The sequence below is a fragment of the Pelophylax lessonae genome, assembly GCF_965119305.1.
Source record: "Pelophylax lessonae genome assembly, chromosome: 4".
NCBI classification, from domain to species: Eukaryota; Metazoa; Chordata; class Amphibia; order Anura; family Ranidae; genus Pelophylax; species Pelophylax lessonae.
This window is the reverse complement of record NC_138771.1, coordinates 179,900,625-179,923,141: the sequence shown is the minus strand read 5'-3', so window position 1 is coordinate 179,923,141 and position 22,517 is coordinate 179,900,625. Positions and strand designations below refer to the sequence as shown.

General features: G+C 40.7%; 1 protein-coding gene across 2 annotated transcripts in view; it reads left to right on the top strand.

Annotated features, from left to right (window-relative positions):
- The first annotated feature begins 5,938 nt into the window (after positions 1-5,938).
- GRM3 (glutamate metabotropic receptor 3) overlaps positions 5,939-22,517 on the top strand; it is a 400,891-nt gene continuing 384,312 nt past the window's right edge. For both annotated transcript variants that reach the window (XM_082253205.1, XM_082253204.1), the window contains exon 1: positions 5,939-6,571. The gene's annotated coding sequence lies outside the window, so the exon portion shown is untranslated. The remainder of the gene's footprint in view (positions 6,572-22,517) is intronic.

Genomic DNA, 22,517 nt, shown 5'->3' with positions numbered 1-22,517 from the left:
TAAGTGGGGGCCAGAGAAAATCACCTGGAAATCATTTAAGGACACCATTGGGATTTTTCTTGGCTACTACAATATACCAAATGACATTCAGTTAGTTGACAAACTTCTTACATCTTACAAGACCATGAAGTGCAACATGTCACTGAAGAATATTTTTTGCATTCACTCTTGGACCGCTTTCTCAAAAATCTAGGTGCAGTTAGGAACATGGAGAAAGATTTCACCAGGACATTGATATAATGGAATAATGGTATCAGGGTAACTGGAATCCATCAATGCTTGCCAGGTGCATTGTTGACACTGCAGCCAGGTGCATTGGACATAAAGTACACACAAAAATCTACAGCAAATTTTTTTTAGCCCTGTTAAGCTCATGCAGCATGTCAAAAACATTATGCAATTAAATGCATGATGGTTGTTACACGGTCATTTCATATTTCTCAAGATTCCTTTGTGACTCGGTCATTCTGAAATTTTATTTGAGCACAGTTTGAAAGGATCTCTCAAAATCACCAAATGTTTTTCAGGAAGCAAAAGCCTTGGTAAAAGAATGGATAGGAAAAAAAACCCTAATAGGGTATGGGACTTTTGGTAAAAGAAAACTTGTTGTCCAGTGTATTGGTAGGTTTTTGAACATAAAATATTACCTTCATATCTTAGTAAGCCTCTCCATTTTTTTTTCATTGTCTCAGTTGGCTTGACTCTCTCCTTTAGAACTATTTAGCATAGATTCATGATTCCTTCAATAGTAGCCATGTGCCCAGGTCCTCTAGCAGAAAACATATTCGCAAGCCATCACCACTATAAATGTTTGTTCATAATACTCTTACTGTTAATAGTTATGTTGTTGACTTAGGCTGGGTTCACATATGTGTGAATTGGATGCGGGTTTTCCCGCATCCATTTTGCATGACAGGTGGATGTGACCAGCTCTCAATGAAGCCAGTTCTCCAAGGGTTGAAGCGGCCACAGAGCAGGTTGCAAAAAGGTCCTGTGTGTGTTTTTAGGTCCGGTTTAGGTACAAATTCAGGCAAACATTTGGTCCTGAATCGCACCTGAACCGGTAAATAGACATGCACCCAGACCCCAGGCACGAACCCACGGCCACACATATGTCAACCTGGCCTAAATCATAAAATACCCTTTCAGAAGTCTTACAGTTCTTCGATGAACAGCAATCACCAGTAATTCCTGCCCTTTGTTTCTTGTTTAGTCATATACATTGATTTCTGTGTCATTGGGATTGGAACTGATGACAAATTGAAACAAAAGCAGAAAACAGAAGTTTGTCCATAAAAATGGGGAGAAAAAAAAACTAGTGGGGGAACTCTGAAGCTAAAAAAGTTGCTCTCCATTTTTGCTGGAAAATAAGGTTTTCAGACCTAAAAGTGCTCATTTCATTTTTTTTTTTTTTTTTAAAGAACTTAAAAAATAAAAATAATGCATCTTCTGTTTCATATGCTTACTAATATTTGCCAAAAAGTTACAATTCATTATCAAAAGTTGTACATTTTATATAAAGAAATGTGCAAACACGTTGGAATATATTCCTTTTTCAGTATACTGTATATAACTATTCCACATGATTGAAGCACACATTATTTTTCTCATTTTATTTCTTTTCCAAGGACACAAACAACAAAACAACATCAGACATACACACATCCTAATAAAATATTATGAACACATTAAAAATGCATGAATAAACTCAAAGATGCATAACTGGAAATTGTGTGTTTTGATAACATTGAATTATCCCCACCAAAATGTGTCCTGAACTATGAAAAAGCATGACAAAAATCAATTTTATTTTCTATATTAACGCATTAAATATGAAAGACATAATTATTGCTTGTGTTAACGTACTAGTGGCTTAGTTAAGCGAGTTTTCTACTCCTCAAATTGTCCAATCCCCTTTTGTCCTTTTAGAAGATAAATATTGAAAGGTTACACACCGATCTTTGTTGGTTGCATCCTGTACACTTTTAGCATTTTCGGGTGTTCTGCTTGTTGCAGGCCTTCCAGAACATGGATCACTTTCAACAGATTCTCAACAATCTTTAAAGCATTTGTGCCACACTTTTATTTGCGCTGCCCTCCTTGCTTCATCCCCAAAAGCCTTCTGAATTATCCGAATAGTTGCCACACAGGCATTTTTGAGCTGAACATAGAATTTGATGCAGATTTCTTGCTCTACTCGCTCAGTAATTTTTTCACATAGTACCCATGCTCACTTAACATGTGACTAGTACTGTGAAGTCTTCATTGTTCATGCATGAATATTCCAGTCTACTCTTATTGGCTGCCAGGTTACATCAATGTAGCACAAACCGATAGACCTCATATACAACACATGCACAATCCACCTACCCTTCATAGCGAATGGGCATGAACAATGCTGTTCTCCCATTTATTATCTGTTGATTCTGCAAGAAAATAATTTTGTCCAGTTTTTTACTTTTTTTTTATTCTTTTTCATTCTTTTTTAACGCTGACTATGACTTCTTTTTTAGCTTTTTGTTTAAAAGAACAGAAAATATGTAGTGATCCTGCCATGCCTCCCCCATCTGCAGCTGCTTCCTTCTGCAGCATGTCAACACTATCCACAGGTAGATTTGGGCGAACAGTTCAGCCAGAGCATGAGTGTGGGCTGAACATTGGATGTTCGCCCGTTCGATGAACACCCAAATTGTCAGGGCGTTCAACTGTTATTTTTACTGGCTACCAGTTTGGAGTTACAGAGGAGATCTTTTGCTAAATTAATGCTCTCCCTCTGGCGATCGCGGCCATACCTCAAATGTGTGATTTGAACACTGTTTTCATCTGCGGGAGCAACTTACCTATGCATTCTCTTTAGCGTGCAAGCTCACGGCAATGGGGGTAGCCTTACATTTTTTTTTCCTTTTTACTTATTTTGAATTTTTTTTAGTTTTACCACTGTTTTAAGCATCCCCTCGCGCTTGCTGGGATAACAGCCAAGCAGCCAATAAGCCGCATCGGTTGTTATCTCCAGGCGCCCCTGTACTTTTGGTAGTATAGTGTGTGTGTGTGTATATATATATATATATATATATATATATATATATATATATATATATATATATATATGTATATATATATATATAAACAGTATCTCAAAAAAAGTAAATACACCCCTCACATTTTTGTAAATATTTTATTATATCTTTTCATGTGGCAATACTGAAGAAATTGCACTTTGCTACAATGTAAAATAGTGAGTTTACAGCTTGTATACCAGTGTAAATTTGCTGTCCCCTCAAAATAACTCAACACACAGCCATTAATGTCTAAACCGCTGGCAACAAAAATGAGTACACCCCTAAGTGACAATGTCCAAAATGGGCCCAAAGTGTCAATATTTTTTGTGGCCACCTTTATTTTCTAGCACTGCCTTATCCCTCTTGAGCATGGAGTTCAGCAGAGCTTCACAGGTTGCCACTAGAGTCCTCTTCCACTCCTCCATGACAATATCACAGAGCTGGTGGATGTTAGAGACCATGCGCTCCTCAACCTTTCATTTGAGGATGCCACACATATGCTCAATAGGGTGTGGCCAGTCCATCACCTTTACCCTCAGCTTCTTTAGCAAGGCAGTGGTCATCTTGGAGGTGTGTTTGGGGTCGTTATCATGTTGGAATACTGCCCTGCTGCCCAGTCTCTGAAGGGAGGGGATCATGCTCTGCTTCAGTATGTCACAATACACGTTGGCATTCATGGTTTCCTCAATGAACTGCAGCTCCCCAGTGCCGACAGCACTCATACAGCTACAGACCATGACACTCCCACCACCATGCTTGACTGTAGGTAAGACACACTTGTCTTTGTACTCCGCACCTGGTTGCTGCCACACATGCTTGACACCATCTGAACCAAATAAGTTTATCTGTATCTCATCAGACCACAGGACATGGTTTCAGTAATCCTTGTCTTCAGTGCAAACTGTTTGCAGGCTTTCTTGGGCATCATCTTTAGAAGAGGCTTTCTTCTGGGACGACAGTCATGTGGACCAATTTGAAGCAGTGTGCAGCGTATGGTCTGAGTACTGACAGGCTGACCCCTCACCCCTTTAACCTCTGCACCAATGCTGGCAGCACTCATACGTCTATTTCCCAAAGACAACCTCTGGATATGATGCTGAGCATGTGCATTCAACTCCTTTGGTCGACCATGGTGAGGTCTGTTCTGAGTGGAACCTGTCCTGTTAAACCGCTGTATGGTCTTGGCCACTGTGCTGCAACTCAGTTTCAGGGCCTTGGCAATCTTCTTATACAATTCTTTTTTTCAGATCCTCAGAGAGTTTTTTGCCATGAGGTGCCATGTTGAACTTCCAGTGACCAGTATGAGAGAGTGAGAGCGATAACACCAAATTTAACACAACTTCTCCCCATTCACACTTGAGACCTTGTAACACTAACAAGTCACATGACACCGGAGAGGGAAAATGGTTAATTGGGCCCAATTTGGACATTGTCACTTAGGGGTATATTCAATTTTGTTGCAAGCATTTTAGACATTAGTGGCTGTGTGTTGAGTTATTTTGAGGGGACAGCAAATTTACACTGTTATACAAGCTGTACACTCACTATTTTACATTGTAGCAAAGTGTAATTTCTTTAGTGTTGTCACATGAAAAGGTATAATAAAATATTTATAAAAATGTGAGGGGTGTACTCACTTCTGTGAGATACTGTATATACTGTACATACTGTCAGTGGGGAGGAGTTGACAAACAAAGCTGTCAAACAAAAGCATCAGTCTGGGTGGGTGGAACCAACCTTTTAATACTGAAAAGGGTGCCTACAGCAGTTAGTTCATCTGCATTAAATCTTTTTTTTCAAAAAAAGTAAAGAAAACTGTTGTGGCAACTTATTATCCAAACTTTTTGGTTAACTCTAAACTGATAAACACAAAAGAGGTTTAAAGTGTTTCCTACTTATGAATATGTTTATTTCAGTTTTTTGCCATTTTACCGATCTACACAATTTTGAGGCTTGACATACATACCTATTTTTTTCTAATTTGTTTTTTGTTGCATGCCAGTCTCATATCGAAAGTGAGGAGATTACTCAACATGCAAAAATTCTCCTATGACAGAATTCAACTTCAGAAGTGATGTCATGTGTTAAATTGTTTTGTATGTGTTCTTTCGTTTTCCAAAAACTGTGCTAATTAAACTAAAATTGGACATTGTGTTTACGTACAATAAAAAATGTATAGCCTGTTTTTGAAATTTGTTAATGACAATAAAAAATATATTCAACCTAAAAAAAATGTATAGCCTGTTGTTGTCCAAAATTTCAGAATCTGCTGTCGAAAGCACCATACTAACGATCTGAAAATCGGCAGATCGTTCGTCAGACTAAATTTTACTTCTGATTTTCTTATCATGTGTACGGGTCTTTAGTCTGGTTGAAAAAAGACACGAGTCCATCTAGCTCAACCAATAAAAGGGGGGGGGGGGGAAGCCTGTATTTAAAAAAAAAAAAGCTCAGACACTTTAGGAAGCACACTTTGCAGAGGTGCCTTACCTTGCATATTTCTATTTGTCATGCATCACAGTCTTCTACCAGCACAGAAAAATGCTTACTGTGTTACTATGTCATTTCAGATATACACTACATCATTTCCAGTGATACTCCATCCTAAGATAAATGAAAAATACATGTATGTTTTGTAAAACCGTAGATATAAAATTAGATAGATGCATAGATGACTTTCCCAGGGTATGAGCCTATGTATATTAGCCTTGTGTTTATATGCCTAATAAATGAAGCAGGCTCTTTGTGTTGGGACACAATCTGGTATGTTCATAGTGAATGAGGCTGAGTGGCACCCAGCGTCACAGTGGGTGTGTCAGACAATTGATGGAGAAGGTGATGTATGTTACGATCTGCCTTGTGTTACTGTGTAGCACAGCAGCAGATATGCTGCTGGGGAGAGCACTGCTGGTGCTCCAGAGCTGTGAAATAATCATCAGTCCAATTCTGCACCATTTAAAGTAAGCTGCTGTGAGAGCAGAAAGTGTGTCCTCTCATTAAATCACAGCATGGGAACAGGAGGCCACTCCAAGCACTAATTGTCCAGCAGCACTCTTGCCAAGGATGCTAGAAGCAAAGAATCATCAAAGTTAGAGAAGGTTTCACTCCAATAGCTGAATAGCAAGTGAGAGAAAAGAAACATCAGTAGGACAACACACTTTTTTTTTTTTTCTGTGATTTTCTTATTTAGCTAAAAGAAGCAGAACAAGCCTTAGAGGGGATAGCAATCTTAAAGAAATGAGGAGAAAAGGACAAAGCAAGAAATTTTGTCTTAGAAAATGGCAGTAATCTACATTCCTGGTACCCTGACTGATCAAATGAATGGTAATTGGTGTAAGGGAACGAGAAAAAGCATACACAGGCATCCAAGCTGAACATAAGGACCTGCTGGATCAGACGCAATGAAAGTAGAGGCAGCGATTATACAAGTTGTGTCTTTTATTTGCTCCCAGTCACTGGATGGAGTGGATAGAACTGCTGGTGACATGTATGCACAGTGTTACCTGCTCAAGGTAAGCAGATTGTTGTTCTTGTAAGATGAGGATGCTCTAATATCTATTCATCTCATCACTGTGTATCTCTGTGAATCTGCAATGTATGTTGGACAATGGACACCAATATTTAAATGCATGTAAAGAATAAATCATATTAACACTACAGAGCTAGTAAGATGCTTAAATCTATAACAGGATAAGCAAAAGATTTTAGAACACTGCGTGACTGAGGACATGTTTCATTATCAGGCTATAGATCTTTGCACATTAACTCTTTATGTTGTTAAAATAGCTATTTGCTTAATGTAAGAGCACACGTGAGTGTAAACCTTTATTATGCATTAAGTTTGTGGCATTGCCATTGGTCAAGGAGCTAGCTCTGCCTCTATGTGTTAGCTTTAGTGGTCACACAGCTTTTAATAAGGGTACCTGCAATGAAACAAGACACTTGGCTTTATTTAATTAAGCAATGATGCAAAGTGCAGTGATGAAGTGCAGCAACTCTATAATGAATCCTGCTTCACCTATCAACAGTTTAGAGCTGTCTGCACAATGGTAATGATCGCTGAATGGTTGCTATAGACTACTGCAACATGCATATTAGGGAAAACATGTATCTTCTTAAGTAGATCGTCAGTCTCACACATTCTTAGTAGTGCTTATTTAAATAGATTTTAAAGGCAGATTATAATTTGATGCCAGTGTTTTCTCAGATTGGGCTTCAAAATTAGAAAGTAACAAGCCATTAGAAGACCCTTATTATACATTTCCAATTCATGTCACAGGTGTCTGTATTTTATTTTATTGCATTTATTTTATTTTATATTTTTTGCTAAATTTTGAGGCTGATAGATGACCTTGTTTTGAAATGAATCAGTCAGTTAAGTAAAAGGGTATACTGTGAGTAGCCTTGTGACCACAGATGAATGAATTACAGGCACTCATGTCCCAAGAGAAAAGCTTTGCTGTCACCAACTTTCAAACGGGGTTTCAAACAGAGACAAAGAAGTAACAGAGCATCAGCACTCTGTGGAATGACAATCCCTGAGGGGGAAACATGTGGTTACAATTAGAGATGTCTCTCCTTTCAGCTTTCTTTAAGGTAATTACACTTGGATATAATACCAGCGAGAGCTAATTTATTAAATGAAATAGTTCCATTTTGGTGTCACACTAGGCAATTCGTCACTTGGATTGTTGAATGTCACTTGTCAAATGTATATCACAATATGCTCTTTGAAGGAGCCTAAATGAAAAATGAAGTTTTGTGACCTCTTGATAGTTAACATTGATAGACATGTATGTAAGTATTTATTTCATTTAATTTTTGTATCACATGTTCAGCATTCCTTGTTTCTAGGTTGGAATAAGCAAGGGTAATACCAGGTATTAATTATTACTGCTTGTCTCGTATATTTTTGGAAATGACAGCTGGAAATGATCCCCTGGGTATGCCATATTTCGTCTGTTATTACAAATACTAATGAAAGTGTTCCAAGCCCAGCAATAGCTTTGGCTTTCTGTCTATGCAAATTGTAAATACTGGGTGCCAGAAATTTGGGACGAAAATAATTGTGTGTGTGTGTCTGTGTGGATTTCCTTTACATAGTAATCAGCATTTGTGTTTCCTTGTCCCATTTATAAATTTCACTCTAAATGAACATCGATGCCTCAATCTTCCACCCTGGCTGGCAGTATAACAATTTTTATCAATTAAAGGGAAAGCATTTCATTCTGTTTCAAACATAAGATTAATATCGCATTTGAGAACATCTTCTTATGTATCTGTATTTAAAAAGCATGAACTACATGGCCATTCTATCTACATATTAATACATACCAATCGATCAATCAATAAATCAATCAATCAATTCAAAAGTAGGGCTAGCTTAACATTAAACTTTTCAAAGGCAATACAGAAACACACTACATGAACATTTTGATTTGCATTTATTGTTGATTAAAAAGATTTCTTCCAAAACCAGGAATTTGATAACTGTTCTGCCATCTGGTTTGTCTGACTTAAGAAGATGAGTATGCCACTATAACCTATGCAAGCAGTGAATGTCATTATCTAAGGTGTGCTTTAAGGCTTTAAGCATAATACTATGTGACTTGGTGCTGCCACCTGTACACCTTTATTACTTAAATTCAGCCCTGGATCAGAACTTGTTAACCATAAGGAAACATATCACATGCATCTCTTGATATGCATTTATTATTTATAAAAATGCTTATAATACCACGCTGCCATCTGGTTTATCTCACATCAGATGAGAGAATGCCACTATAATCTATCAAATGAAGCAGTGAATGTTGTTACCTAAGGTGTGCTTTATGCATATTATTTTCTGACTTGAAGTTGCCCCCTCTTATTTTGCTGCCTTAGGCACTGATCTATTAGTGGTTTATTATTCTAAAGACAGCCCTGGATCCAAACTTGGGAACCATAAGGAAACATTTCACATGCATCTCTTGATATGCATTTATTATTGATTTTTTTTCCATATAATATTGTGCTGCCATCTGGTTTATCTCACTTAAGAAGATGGGAATGCCACTATAATTATTAAAAGCAAGCAGTGAATGCTATTACCTAAGGTGTGCTTTGTGCATAATATCATTTGACTTGGTGCTGCCACCTCTTATTTTACCGCCTCAGGCACTGGTCTATAAGTGGCTCTAAATGCAGCTACTGGATCAGAACTTGGCAGCCATATATTAGTAATAAATTGATGACTTAAAAAGTTCTAAAACTTCCATTTTCTCAAGTAAATCTAAGAGACTAGTGCAGTGATTTGTTGAAAACTGTTCAGTTTTGAGAAAATTAGGTAACGTTTGCTTCCCTGTCATGATTGCCAAGGAGTTCAAATGTACTCAGAATAAAATGCAAGCTGATCAGACAACTGGTGAGTCTTGTCTGATCAGCTGCATCAACAAGCCATCCATGCAGCTTCAGTTCCTGCTGTTAGCTAGGATGCTATCGGCACAGAGATAATCATCTCGGAATCCCAAGAGACTTGTTTAGCTCCCAAATTGTAGGGCCCTCCAGCATGAGTGAATGCTTTTCAACTAATTATGGGAAGAAAAGCAGAGAGCAAATATACAAGAGTATTGTCACAAACTGGAGCCCCAAAACAAATTTTTTTATATTAAAATATTGTTTTGTTTTTGCTCAGATATACAAAATTTAGTGAATGGTAACAAGACCTAAATGGGCTTCCACAAACCAGAAGCAAAGGATTCAGTTTTGTGTGGATGGGGAAATTAAACAGAATCCTGTGTTATATTGGAATCACATCTTGTCAAACACAGCAGTCACGTTCTCCAAGGGCGAGAAAAAAACCTTTCAGTCCATTTTTATTCACAGCAAAACCTGCTAACCACAATAGGTGCAATTGTCAAGGAAGCGCACATTGTATCAGAATGCTGCAACATAGAGCATGAGGGGTTTATATTTAATAGATTGCAGATTTTTATTAAACAAAGCTGTTTTAGCCATTAGTTAGACATCTACAGTAGCTATTCCGCTGTTTGGTCCACTTTCATCATGAAAGTTAAAAGGTATTCTTATTGGGCTAGTAAAAAATTTGTATATTTAATGTGCTGATCTCCCACGCTAAAAACCCAGCTACCACAATAGATGCCACTGCCTAAAATAAATTAAAATAAACTTAAGTGAAGAAAACACACATCAATCTGTGGAACATAAGCAGCGCTGCTGGTGTTTCTTCACTTAAATTTAGTAAAAAAAATTGACATGTGTTTTGTATCCATGTTTCTTTTACATAATGCAGTCCTAGCTTTGCTATGAACAGTAAGGTATACATAAATTGTAAAAGCCTATCAACTGATAACCTGCAATCATGCTATCTATGCAATGCAAATGCAACAGGAATCAAACAGAATTCTGTGCATGGTCTTCAAAAAATACAATCGACTTAGGTTGAATTTTTTGATCAATCCCCCATTGTTCTCACCTGTTAGAACAAGTGTGATGCAATATCAGCCTATTAGGTGCTTCATTGTATTTCCCAGTATGCAAAGATAAGCAACTAATAAACCTATTTCTTGTTGGTTTTTGGTAGGAATTACCAATAGTTTTGCAGTTTTTCTTCGAATACAGATTTTTATGTTTCTGCACTTCAAACAAAACCCATCAAACATGCTTTATTGCTCATATTAGGACAGTGGGCAGAACTTTGCAGATCATTCCTTTTTGCCACTGTGGCAACTGTTCATCCAGAATCGCTGGTCCTTATAAGGGCTCTTTCACACGGCCGCTCCGATTTTTTATTCCGCTGCGGCACTTTTTTTTTTCTTCACGGACACGGATGACACTTGTGTCATCCACTCCGTATGTCCGCTTATCATCCCATCTGTTTGCGGATGATATACGGACATAATGTATGTCTATGGGGATTGCGGATGTCAGCGGATGACACCGCTGACATCCGATTTTGCATCCGTTCCGTTTTTTAAACGGAAGAAAAATAGGGTTCTGTTCCGCTCCAAAAAACGGAACAGAACTGAAAGGACGAAAATCGGATGTCAGCGGATGGTCATCCGCAATGCCATTGACATACATTATGTCCGTATATCATCCGCTGACATCCGCAATCCCAATGACATGCATTATGTCCGTTTTTCATCCGCAAAAAATGGGATGAAATACGGACATACGGAGCGCCCGTGTGAAAGTGTGAAAGAGCCCTTATAGATACAGCCTAATTTTAAACAATTGTTCCAGTTGCAGTTGTTTCAGGCTGTTGCATGTTCTGAATGTACAGTTGGCATAAAAGTGTAAAGGCACGAGTTGCAGTGGCCTATACAGTACATACAAGTTCGATTTGATCACCAGGGATGAGAAAACTGGGCAACATTTGGTTTATAGGAGGTTCAGTGAACTCAGAAGGAAGTTCACAAACTCCAAACATAGTGCCAAACCTTTTAGAAGTCTATGGATTCAGAGTGGAGAGATTCTTTATGTAGCGCTACCCCCCCCCCCCCAGGAGCTGATTAATTGTGCCCGGGTCTCCCACTAATTAATCCACAGTCAGTTACGGGGTATTTTCACACAGCCAGGTGCACACACTCTTCCGCTCATTGTCTCCAATAACCGGTCTAGGGGATGTGTTTTTTCGTATTTTTTCTAAGAACTTGGATATGAGAAGGGATTTAGTAGGATACCCCAAATTAACTATTCACAATCGAGGACAACTTCTTTAATAGAACTGTGTGACAGACTGTCAGAAGAACTATGTACTGTAGCAGGCTGTACAGAATTAAGCAAGTCCTTTTTGTAGTAGAAGGAATTTAGTGTACCTTGCGTTTTCAAGACACCAGCCAGTGTCCCCTTTAGCTTACACACAGTTTGCTTACTTCTAGCACAAAGAGGGGGATTTTAGCAACAACACTCTCCCTTGGATACCTTTAGGGGGTCTGTATTCACAAGGCCATGGCCGCAGGTCACCTTCCTCTATGATACCAGACAGGGTCCATGGACATCCTCCCTTAGTCAGCTTGTAAGAGAACCATGGGTTTTAGCTTCAGTGTTTTAGGCCCTCAGGTCTCCTATCTGAGGCCACATGGCAGCCTGTGCTGGGGAGAGGTCACAGCCTCCTCCCCTCTTGGACCTCTCGCTCCTCCATGTGATCTTCAGATATAAATACAGTCACCCAGCATGCCTTGGGGCTTATCCCCTTCTATTTGGCCAGGGCTGATTAGACATTCATGCTCCCATCTGCCAGGTTTCCACCCACTATCCAGTATATTCCATTGCTATTGGATTAGTGTTAAACATCAAGACAGCATGAGCAGCACCAGAGCCCATTGAGCAGCCTCTGATAAACAATCACAGCTCTCGCAGTCTCTCTGTTAGGCAGAGAAACCAAAAACTATATAAACTCACTCTAGCACCTACCTAAGAGGGGGTACATCTACATGCAGCTAACAGGACAACACTGAGTCTACACAAACACAAATAACATTGTACACAATAACTATACAAATAACTTTTCTGAGGTATTCCGTAAAGCTGCATGTGAAGTTACTACCCAGTACAATGGCAAGAGGTTACTTTTAAAAATCTCTACCAAAAGCTTACCAAAGCGTGCAGCCAGTATGACCAGGTTTGGGAGAGCAGCAAGCATGCCACTCCCCCTTCCTATAAAGTACCAGGCCACAAGCCTTTCAACATTGAAGAGGTACCAATGTTGAGGGACAAGGGCCACTATGCCCCCTCATTTTGTCTCCAAAAGAGATGTGTTTTTTTTGGTGGGGGTTATATAAGGAGGCCCCCCGATATCCTGCTGTCCTTAGGGGAATAAATACAGGGTACCCCCTGATTGATCATTCACAAAAAAGTAAGATGTAGATCCATTGTCAATCACGACAACCCATATCCTGACAATATTTACATGCTGCCACAAGGACCTGCTGAACAACAATGTTTCCAAGCTGCACTACTGAGACTAAATGATAGAATACCCAGCACTTCTGTAATGCAAACAAAAGTGTCAGGGATCCTGGGTGATGCCTTCGAGCAAATATGGTTATGACCATATTTTTTTAATTATGTCGCCAAGAATCCTCAGCTGGTTTGTTTACATTTTCTCATTTTCTCAGTAGGCAAAATGGCTGCCATTTTTTCGGTGGTTTGCCAAACTGCGAACAGGCTGGGCTAGGGTAGAACTGATGTTCAACCCAAACCTGAAGCTCATCCTTATTGACCACCATCACTATGGGCTTCATTCTCAAAACCATCTCGCATGGGGTATGTAGGTGTCCACACATTTTCCCTAAATACCACATGTGATCCTGAAGCTGTCAATTCGTTATACTGTTCTGTGGAATTTGCCCAAAATGCTGAAAACACTCAGAAAATGCTGCATGAACCGGCATTAAACTAAATTAACAGAAGAAAATGAATAATTAAAGGCATGCAGTAATTATGTAGTGATCAAGGCATGCTGTACTTATGGAATCTGCACTGGTTGCAAACAACATGGTTGCAAAGGAGCGGGTGGCCGCTGTGTCCTTAACCAAGGTTATCAGCTGTCAGCAGGGTTCCCACTGACAGCTGAATGTAAAAAAAAAAGAATTGGCGGCAATGAAAAATTAAGAAAAAACCTCATAGGATCACCCTCCCATTCTTTACCAGGCCCTTCCTCATCAACATGGGGACAAGGTGCTTTGGGAGGGCAGAGCCCCCCTGCCCCAATGCACCCTCCAATGTTAAGGGCATGTGGCCTGGTATGGATCAGGAGTGGTAGCGCTCGCTTAACAACACAGTATTTACTACTGGTAGCAAATACACAGGCTACCACCAGGCATTACATTACCGCATATTTTTACTACTAAACGAATGCATGACTTCATAAAATAACTCATGCAGTATTTTAGTAGTGTTTTTTAGTGTATGCAAAAAAACGTTCCTAAAAACGATGTGCAGTATCTTATCGCATACTCGAATGCAGTAGGATACCGCTTTGTGAGTGGAGCCCTATATGCTTACTGACTATCTCATCATATTGTCAGTTAAAGTGATAATAAAGTCTTGTTTTCTTTTGTTTACAAATAACGAACATGTTATACTTACCTGCTCTTTGCAGTGGTTTTAACCCTGATCCTCCTCTTCTCGGGTCCCTCAGTGGTGCTCCTGGCCCCTCCCTCCTGCTGAGTACCCCCACAGCAAGCTTGCTATAAGGGCACCCAAGCCAAGCCACTGTTCTGTGTGTCCATTCAGACATGGAATCGTGGCTCAGCTCTGCCCTCTCTCTCTCCTCATTGGCTCACTGAATTTGACTGACAGCAGCAGGAGTCAATGGCATTCACTGTGTGTCTTAGCCAATCAGGAGGGAGAGTTCCGGACAGCCAAGTCTCTCGTGCAACATCGCTGGATTGAGATGGGGCTCAGGTAAGTTTTGGGGGGGATGAGGGGGCTTCTGCACATTAATGCATTAAGATAAAAAAAAAACAACCTTCTGCCTTTAGAACCACTTTAAATGCATTTCCTTGTGACATTATTCACTCTTTGTGTAAATGCCTGAAACCTTTTGCTTTGTACTAAGAAATGACCTAGAAAGTGATTTAATGATCAGTGATATTTACAAACATCTTATTTATTGTCAGGTCCATTGTTTTTTAATTTCCAACAGTCCTAATGATGCTAGGATTTCTGCAAAGTAGTACATTTAATTCTTAATGAACTTGTTTAAAAATGAATTTGTGTGCTTCATTTACAGCATAATTGCAAATATTCCTAAATTCTAGAACAAAAAAATATACCATTACCTAGAGTAGCACATATTTCTTCCAAAGTCATTAGGGGTTCCTTCATACTGTGTGTGGTGACCTACGTTTTTTCACAGGTCACCACACACAGTATGACACACAAATGCAGGTGACCGCTAGGGCAAACAGAAAACAATTGTTTTCTATGTGCCCTGTTCACACCACAACATTGATGTGATGTGCAGTGCATTGCCATGAGGAAAAATACAGCATGTCCACATTTGTCTGCGCTGCATTGGATGGTACTGCATGTCACCGCACATCAAGGCAATGCACCATGTTGCTGCGCGGTGGCATGAATAAAGCGTAACACTTTAAATAAAGTTGAGGAGATACAACAAGCTAAAATGTGCATCACTCTGCTTCTGCAGGAGCTGGCACTGCACCAGTTGGCATGGTGAAATTCTGTGTTTTATCATGCAGGCTAGTGTGACCATAGCCCAGCCTTTTTCAACCAGGGTGTCCAGGCACCATGGGGTGCCCTGTGGGTTCTTCAGGGGTTTCCAAAAAACAACAATATCTCTCCTTCTAGGCGCTTTTATGACACAAATGAAGTGGTCTTGCTGCCCCCCTCAGGACCAAGGGTATCCAAAAGGCACTACAAGAAAACAACAAGAGAAGGGCGCACCGACCTTGTGCATTACCACTTAAAAGCTTATTAAAATCAAAGAAGGGTAAAGCACAATATACTCACAAACGTAGCATATGAACAAGCATATAGGAAATGGGCACCGCTCGCTTCCAGGACACTTCTCTACTGCTGGATAGCATGATGGCGTCCTCAAAACCTGATGTGGCTTACGCGTTTCGAGGGAGGACCCTCTTCCTCAGAGCCAAAATCGCCACCCATTTCCTATATGCTTGTTCATAAGCTACGTTTGTGAGTATATTGTACGCTACCCTTCTTTGATTTTAATAAACTTTTAAGTGGTAATGCACAAGGTCGGTGCGCCCTTCTCTTGTTGTTTTCTTGTAGGTTCTTCAGGGGTGCCTTGGCAAAATGCTTAAAAATGTATCAAAAATTGTATACAAGCCAGAAGGTGGATAAAGCACTGGGGTGCCATTAGCTGACTGATGGAGAGAAACTGAGGGAGAAGCGAAACATTGGAATACTAGTCAGTACCAGTGTGCAAAAGTGTGTTTGCTTTGGAAGAATAAATCACCTCTAATGTTGGGTGTCCTACGTGTGTCGATGCTGCTGCCTTATGTAATACTATTAGAATAGCTTTTTACATTTCAGAATGAAGTGCCTCAAGACTGTCCGTACCTTTAAAGGGTGCCTTGAGATTGTCTATAATTTTAAAGGGTGCCTCGACTGAAAAAAGGTTGAGAAATACTGGCATAGCCTAACTCCCAACAGTACAATGAAATATTCATATACTTTGTCTTTTCTCATGAATCGGCCCCTCCCCACACACCACATACACATACCAACACACACACACTTAATTCCTTCTACTTTAAGGACTGGCCCAATAGACCTCCATTGTTAACATCTCAAATGAAAAACCTATCCATCATTTACAGCTGCCAAATTAAAAATATGTGCAGCAATTCTAAATGGCTATCTAAATGTTAAATGCCTGTTCACAACAGGCTTGTTTTCATGCATGTTTCAGCATTTTCAACATAGACAAAATATGGAATAAAAATATACTGTCGTCTAAAAGACTTGTTTGTATTACAATGCTAAATTGCACAGAATGCTATATATTCTGTGTGTTTTCCTTCATCAGTTTGATTCAAGTCAATTGATTGGTGCAATAATTACAGTAGCATAGCCCCCAGCTGTCCCTGATTTTGAGGGACTGTCCCTCATTCAGAACAAAGTCCCTCTGTCCCTCTTTCCTTCTCATTTGTTCCTCATTTTGGTATGACCTATAAAGTTGTATATAAAATGCACTACTTATCTAACAGTTATCTAAAGCACTTGAGGGTTTAACCCAGGAATCCTCAAACTTCGGCCCTCCAGCTGTTGCGGAACTACACATCCCATGAGGCATTGTAAAACTCTGACATTAACTGGAGGGCCATAGTTTGAAGACCCTTGGTTTAACCACTCATTTTTATGTACAATTCTCCTTTAAGGGTGTGGCAAGGGGTGTGTCCTGTGCCTACATACTTTTGCTAAAAGATGTCCCTCGTTCCCATTTTAGAAAGTTGTGAGGTATGCAGTAGGGAGTCCTTATTTCATCATATGTTGCCTTCCTTAACCACTTGCCGACTGCCTAACGGCGATTTACGTCGGCAGTTAGCCCCTCACAGGCAAAGCGACGTAGGTCTACGTCCCTAGCCTGTGAGGCTCCGGGGAGCGCACGCGCGCCGCTGGAGGCGCACTCCCACTCCCGCTCGCTCACGGACCCCCCCGCACGTGTGCCCGGCGGACCCTATGTCCGCCGGTCACTCACGATCGTCCGTTAGAGCGAGAGAAAGGCAGGCGGCTAATGTAAACACAGCCGCCTGTCATTCTCCCCTGTGTAAGAATGGAGATCACACGGTTCTACTACTGTTTGTAGGACCGTTGATCTCTGTTCTTACACCAGTAGCCACATCCAATCACAGTAAGAATCACGCCCCTAGGGACACACTTAACCCCTCCCTCTAAAATAAAGTTAACTCTTTCCTTGCCAGTGTCATTTTTACAGTAACAGTGCATATGTATAGCACTGATTACTGTAGTAATGTCACTGGTAACCCCAAAAGTGTCAAAAATGTCAGTCAGGGGTCCGCTCTGTCCACCGCAATGTCGAAGTCCTGCAAATAAAATCGCAGATCGCCGCCATTACTCGTTAAAAAAAAAACAACAAAAATTACAAAAATCTTTCCCTTAGTTAGTAAACGCAATAACTTTTGCGCAAACCAATCAAAATACGCTTTTTGCGATTTTCTTTACCAAACATATGTAGCATAAAACAAATTGGCCTAAAATGTTAAAAATTTTTGATTTTTACATTTTTTTGGGGGGGAATTTCATATAAAAAAATGTGAAAAATATTGTTATTTTTTCAAAATTGACGCTTTTTTTTGTTTATAGCGCATGATCAAAAAATTGCACAGGTGATCAAATACCACCAAAAGAAAGCTCTGTTTGTGGGAAAAAAAGGACATCAAATTTGTTTAGGTACAGCATCGCACGACCACGCAATTGTCTGTTAAAGTCACGCAGTGCCGAATCGCAAAATATTAAAATATTCCAGAAACTCTTCACTTTGCCCCCACATTCATGCAAAGCGTTGTAGTGTAAAGGTGTGTATACACATGCAAATTTCATAGATTGTGTTAGACCTTCTTCAAAGATAATCAGTTTATACTTTGGCTCTCCGCACCCGAGGGCACACACATGCTCTATTTCAATCGCCTAGCACTTAACGTAGATGCAAAGCATACCTGTATAACAGCTTCCTAAAGCACTGTGTATCATAAACAACTGCAATGTTTTCACATTTTTTTCTTTCCTTTTTGCATCTTAGTGCTGCTGATCTTCTATGCAGCCACTTGCAGTCTACATGCATCCACTCCAGGGATCAATGCATGACATTATTTAGGGTGGGTTTTCTATAGCAGTGGACCACACCTATGTGAGGTACAGAAGTTATACTGTCAGTTATAACAATTTACATTTGTATGTTCTTATCAATATGCCCAGCCTCATCACAATCCAGATATGAGAGTTTCATTTGACAATCTCCCCATTATTATCAGTGAAGTCATACATACATTTGGAGGAAGCCTCAGGCTCACAAATATACAAATATATCAGAAGTAAGCTTGCCAGGGATGAGAATGAGAACGATTTACTGTATATAGTAGTGGACTACCACTCCATAAATACTATTCATGAGACCTTCATGACCAGGTCATGTTTTTGCGATATGGTACTGTGTTACTTTAACTGACAATTGTGCAGTCATACAACACTGTACCCAAATAAAATGTATTTCCTTTTTTCCCACAAAGCAATCTTTCTTTTGGTGGTATTTGATCACTTCTGCATTTTGAATTGTTTGCACTATAAACAAAAAAAACCTATATATTTTACTTTCTGCTAAAAAACGTATCCAATTAAAAAAAATGAATAAATATAGTTTCTTCATAAATTTAGGCCAATATGTACTTTGCTAAATATTTTTGGTTAAAAAAATACCAATATGTTTATATTGATTGGTTTGAACAAAAGTTATTGCATCTACAAAAATGGGATTTTTGTTTTTATTTTTTTATACTAGTAGTAGTTTTTGTGGACCAGTGACACTAATACAGTGATCAGTGCTAAAGATACATACTGTCACTGTACTAAAGACACTGGCTGAAAAGGGGGTTAAAATCAACAGCGATCAAAGGGTTAACTGCATGGCTAGCTAGTGTTTTACTATACTGTGTGAGGTGCTTTTATTAGGGGAAGAGATGGATTTTTTTCCCTGCTTTGCAGGGACACAAACTCCATCCTTTCCCTCCTGTCAGATCGGCGATATGCATTGTTTACATAGACATATCACAGTTCTGTGTCTCTGCCGGATGATCGGCGAGTGCCAGAGGACATCTAGTACCCTGCACCCACCGATCGGCTTCCGCTGTGTGTAATTATAGTGGAAGCAAGATGCCACCAGTATAAATGCGCGCTCCCTACCCAGAAGTTTCGGATCACGTATGCATTTATGTGATCCGATGCACAGCTGCCATCCTGTAGTAGTACAACTGCTATAGGGAGAACTTAAAGCTGTTAATGGTTGCACACGTAACAAATAGTAACTCACAACATATGTCTGACAAAGATGGATGTGCGCCCAAATCCATATAACAATATTACAGCCCATTCAGACTGGCGTGACACGACTTTGTGGGGCAACCTGTGAAGTCGCGGTGCACAGCGTGCACCACGACTTCGGCACGACTTGCACGGACTTCATTAATTGAAGTCAATGCAAGTCGCCTCCAGGTTGCCCCAAAGTAATACAGGACCCTTTTTCTAAGTCGGATCGACTTGTGTCGTTCCTATTAGAATGGGTCCTGTACTACTCAATGGCGAGCGACCGACCGTGACTTGTCAGGCGACCAAGTCGCCTGACAAGTCGCGCTAGTCTGAATGGACTCTTAATGTAGAGAGCCAATATACAAAGTAAAGTAACAGATAAAAGGGGCGTGGTTTGTCAATGGCGCCGTGAGAGGCCGAGCAGTGAGGAGCTCTGCGTGGTGGAGGAGAGCGCCGTGCAGTGAGTGAGTCGGTTCTCCCCCCCCTCCCCCGCTAGGTGCAGAGCGGGGCCCGAGGCTCACGGAGGACAGTAAAGGGGAAATTCAGGCTCGGGGAGCCATAAAGCAGCGGTGGTGGCAAGGAAGCAGGCGGTCATGTGCGGGACCCTGCCTCAGAGTGAGAGAGGTACAGCATAGGGTGAAAGCCCGTGCGGGTCTGTGTGGGGCTGAGGGGCTGAGGAGGAGGAGAGCCGGGGTCGAGTTCCAGCTGGGACAGTAGATGCAGAGGTCGCTGGTCTCCCCCGTATATATGACTCAAGCAGCCAGCCCAGAGCAGAAGCAAGCCCCAGAGAAAAGGACAGACATTACCTCTTATTTTCTGAGACACACAGTGGCATCACAAAGTACTGCTGGGACCAAGGCATCACAGAAACGCCAAACAAACTCAGGAATGGCAGTCCAGCAGAAAGGGCCCAAAGCTACAAACACTCAATCTATCGGGGTCTCTACTGGTGGGAAGAAGCTTTCAGTAATGGATACATCACAGGAACAAAGAAATGAAGAGCCCAAAGAGTCCCTGACTATGCCGTAACAGCCCCAAATACCATCAACAGCAGAGTGGGGTGAGTTTGTAAAGCTGATCCCGACGAAACAGGACATCCAAGTTATGGCTGCAGCAATCGTGAGTGACATTAAAATGGAAATATGTGGTTTAAAACAAAAAGTTGATCAAATTGAAGGCAGATTGGTGAATACAGAGTCAGTACAATGCGATTTTGAAGTCAGAATCTCTGAATTAGAAAGTTCACGAGCGCAGCTGCAAAAACAAGTCACCTGGTTGCGGCTGCAGCAGGATGATGGTGAGAACCGCAGCCGGAGGAATAATATTCAGCTGCGGGGCTTGCCGGAATCCGTAAAGGGCCCAGAGCTCAGAACCACGGTAGTGGGCATTTTGAATGGTTTGTTGGAGAGACCCCAAATGGAAAAAATGGAAATTGACAGAGTGCATAGGGTTAAAGCGCCCCGAAGGACAGCAACAGAACTAATCCCAGATGTCTTGATTAGGATTCACCTGTTCTCACTTAAAGAAGACATAATGAGACAAGCATGGGCAAAAGGGCAGATCGAGTATGAAGGTTTTCAGCTGAAATTGTTGCCAGATCTTTAGAGGTCATAAGAAAAGTGGGAGCAACCTATTTTTGGGGACACCCCTTCCATTTAAAAGTGGTGAAAGACAGAGAAACTTTCTTATTGAAATGGCCAGATCAGCTCCCCGGGCTCTTTACCTTTTTGGGGTGTACCCCGATCCATGTGAGTGACTGGTTAGATGTCCTAGGAAACTCCGTGAACTACTACATGAATTAAGCCATACAAACATGGGTGAAATTTGGAGTAGATAGGTGTGGAAGCAAGGAGACACTAATATAAATTGAACCTAAAAGTGCTGCACACAGGTTCCTGGCCTACTCCATGTTTTTTATTTTTTTTTTCTCTTTTTTATTTTCCCGGTTTTTCCCATGCCTTTTTTTTTTTTTTGGGAGGGGGGAAAGTTATGATGCGCGGAGGTCCCTGGTGTCCCCACACCCGCCTTGAACATTTGCTCTGTCGAGATATGGGCGTTTTTTCTACATTTTTTATTTTTTATTTTTCATAGGTCCTTACCATCTGAGTCACCCTCGCAGGGGAAGGGGGGGTTACAGTTTGTGTGATTTGTTTTATTTTCTCTTGTTTTTCTTATGGGGGAACTGTGGTGTGTGTTTTTGGATTTTTTTTTTTTTTTTTGCTTCACAGGAAAGTTGGAAATTATATATTCGTATCTGTAGAAATCAACTATAATTTCACAAGGTGTTTTTTTTATTTTCCTTGCTTCTGTTCGTGCCCCTGCCAGCTATGGAGGGCCGGAGCACGATCTTAAGGGTCATGAGGGAAGGGGGCACTGTGGTAGAGGTAATATGAGAGTGTTCCCTCACTTTATGCGGGACACGCTTAAGACACAAAAAAGTAGATATGTGAGACTCTATAATACTGAATTTAAATCACTATTAGGGTGTATATAGAGGGTATAGTGGCTCAGGGAATAGTTAGGGCCAACAGCAACTAGATGTGAGTAAGAGAGATCTTCCCAGGACCTAGCTCAAGTCTGAAGGGTTAAGATGGTGTTGAGGGAAGGGTAAGTGTTCTGCAGAAAGGGGGGTGAGGGGACCCCGGGGCCCTCAGGAAGGGAAGGGGGATCCATAGAGTGATAGGAGTAGCAGGCATAAGTAAAAGATCTGACTATGTAGCAAGCATGTCTCCATTATCTGAGACCTGGCTCGGGGTGGTTTGACTCCGACCCAGGGGTGCATATGGGCCTCGAGAGAACCGCTCCCCTAGGGGAGAGGTGTGACGTTTTGGCCGTTTAGGGCCGCGCCACCTTTTGTAGGAGGAAGGCTGGGAAAGTCAAACCTAGAATGTGTTTATTATCATACCTAGGGTCCGTTGG